This window comes from Xenopus laevis, chromosome 6S (assembly GCF_017654675.1).
Source record: "Xenopus laevis strain J_2021 chromosome 6S, Xenopus_laevis_v10.1, whole genome shotgun sequence".
NCBI lineage: Eukaryota > Metazoa > Chordata > Amphibia > Anura > Pipidae > Xenopus > Xenopus laevis.
The window spans coordinates 18,026,591-18,029,802 of NC_054382.1; positions in this window are offsets into that span (position 1 = coordinate 18,026,591).

Genomic DNA, 3,212 nt, shown 5'->3' on the forward strand with positions numbered 1-3,212 from the left:
GACAAAAGAGGCAGCAGATGATATTCTGTATGTCTATAAGGTTTCATTGTACTGTAGCAAACTCTGCATCTCCGTCTCCCCCAGTAAAAAGCAACCTAAACTTTGTCTAACTAATTCTGTGTGTTGTAAACAATGATCCTCTAATGATATCGTTATTTTTTCCTCACTAGAAACGCCGCTTTGTAAAGAACAATGTAAAAAAAAAAGTGGTTTTGGCCCACACAAAATAAGAACATAATGGATCCAAAATTAGCACTGAACGACACAAAGATTTCCTACTAAACGCAGAGTGTGTGCCTTTCAGGCAGTGTAATTTGGGACACTAGATATATATACATTTTAATTAACAAAGATCTCAGCCAAAGGAGGCCACTCATGTTACCGTTTGTTTCTCTTGCTTTTGCTCTTTGATCATTACAGTGGGAAATGTTTATGTAAACTAAAGAGAAAATTGCCACTGCAACCCACAGGGCTGGATTAACTATCCAGGCACCACTAGGCCAGCTCAGCTCGCCCCTCACGTCTGCTTCCCCTCTTCTATTTACTTCTCCTCCCCATCCCGTCAGTGTCCCCATTTCCTTCTCCTCCTGTCCCCTCCCCTTCCCCATTTCCTTCTCCTCCCCTTCCTCATTTTCTTCTCCTCCCCTTCCCCATCTCCACCCCTCCCGTTCTCCTCCCGGTCCCCTCCGTCCCCTTTTCCTCCCCATCTCCTTCTCCTCCTCTTCCCCACTATATCCCATCCCCTTCTCTTTCCCATCTTCTTCTCCTCCCCTTCCCCTCTACGTCCCATACCTGTCCACTACCTACGCGTGTGCACATGCATGAGTAGAACTGCACTGGAGACAAGGGTCTTGGCCTTGCCACAAATCTGGGCCTGGCAACCCAACTGCCTCTAGGGTGTTGGAACACAGGGTTGTCTAGTGCTCTACGCTCTGTGTTTTTAATTGGCATTAAGGAACATTACTGTTTTTCAATATAGTGTAAGTTGAAAGTGTTTTATGGTGGCCATTCATGTACCATGTCATTGGCTATGCACTGTTGGCCAATCATGGTATAGCTGAAGAGACGCTGCAGGTGCTTGCCCAAATTAAAAGGGTTGTTCACGTTTGAGCAAACTTTTAGTATGATGTAGAGAGTGATATTCTGAGAAAATTTGCAATTGGTTTTTATTTTTTACTATTTATGGTTTTTGAGTTATTTAGTTTTTTATCCAGCAGCTCTCCAGTTTGTAATTTAAGCCATCTAGGATCCAAATTCCCCTAGCAGTCATGCATTGATTTGAATAAGAGACTGGAATATGATCCGCTCGCCAAACGAGCGGATCTTAACCCGATATGCCCACTAACTGCGATATTGGGTGAATCCGAGCAGAATGATTGGATTACAATGCTGCAAATGGGCAGGACAGGTCGCAGGACCGCATCAACCAGCCAATGCGGTCCTGGATCGAAGAAAAAAATCAAACTTGACCGATCGTTATCTGGCCGATTTTTGGCTTGACATCGATTGGGAGGACCTGTTGGGAGCACCCACACATGGGCAGATAAGCCAAATCGGTCTAGAGGATCGTTATTTAATCAGCCCGTGTATGGCCATCTTTATTGTTAAAAATGTCCAAGAAAGCAAAATAAAGACAAAAGAGATCATGAGCCCATCGTAAATCAAATGTGGCATGACCTTAAAATGGTCAAAAAAATATATTTAACAGTTACGACTTTTAAACATAATCCCACTTTAAAATATGAAAAGTTTTTTTATGACTTTTGGGCATACCGGATATGATGTCACTGACATAAGATTGAGGAGGATGTAGCTTCATCTTATCAGTTCACCAGATACAACCTGGCAAAGCAGACTCTGGCGAAAAGGGTAACGTAGTGGGAGCTTTGCACTTTGATGAATCTGCGGAGTAAAGATTGCCTGAGCGAAAATTTGCCTGGCCAAAGGGCACAAAACTTTGTTAACGCTGAGCTATTTCGCTTGCAAATTGTGGATGTCCCTGAGAATTGGCGTTCTGGCAAATTTTTGCCAGCAACGACCACTTAGCCCTTTAGTAAATTTGCCCCATGGTATTTTTCATATAATCTTGCCCAGAAACATGTCATCTATCAAATTATTGACCACCTGCTTGTAAAACGTTGGATGGCTCTTCTCCATCTGGTGCAGCACCATAACAATACGCCAAGCCAAACTATAAACAAAAAGTTGGCTTTTCCACTCTACTGCGCAGGTGTTAACCCAGAGCCGGTGAAGCAGGGGCGTAACTATAGAGGAAGCAGACCCTGCGGCTGCAGGGGGGCCCAGGAGGTATAGGGGCCCCATGAGGCCCTAATTCATATACAATTTCAATAAATATTGGAGAAACAAGTCAACCTCTAAACATTTTGGGGGCCTGAAAAATAATTTGCTGTGGGGCCCAGTAATATCTAGTTACGCCACTGCGGTGAAGAATAAAGAAGTGGAAGAAGACGGTGACTCCATGGTGATCGCTCGATACCACAAGCCGGTGCGGTTTTCTTCGAACAGGAGCACCAGTCCAGTGTATCAGGTAAGTGATTATAATCACTGGGGTGCCTGATTTTTGGCATGTTCCTCCCCCAGCCATTTATGCTCTGTGTTGCACCGTGTGCTCTATGCCTCCTGCTTTTTAAAGATATAAAGGGAAGATGAATGGGATGATACAATAAAAAGAACATTTTTCTGTACATCATGATTTTTGCTCCAATTGAAGGGGGAAAAAAGAGAGGAACCTAATTTATCCTGATCCTGATGAGAGGAACATAAGGACTGGCTCTGTTTTTGAATATTGATGCTTTTATTTTAATCTCCCCACGAAAATAAATCAGTTGCACAGATTAGGAGACTCTGGCCAGACCCGCTGCTTTTCTGTCCAGAATGTTTTATGTATACTTTGTAAATCAACTTTGCAATATGGAGACACGAATGGTTCGTTGAAATGACCAGATAAAACTCCCATTACAGGCATTAGTTGAGGTTACTGTCAAGTATCGGCTGTGCTGGGGCAATTCATTATGTTTATGGGTTATGTACCGCCCCAATATATAATTCTCCATGTATCCCTATTTGGCAGCCTGTGCTTTTCATCAATCACGTCTGACCTAATTATTGTCCAAGGGACACACCATCCAAGGGTTAAAGTAAGATATCAAAGAACATTTGTTTTTGTTCTTTTTTTTCCTCCCCCCCCCCTT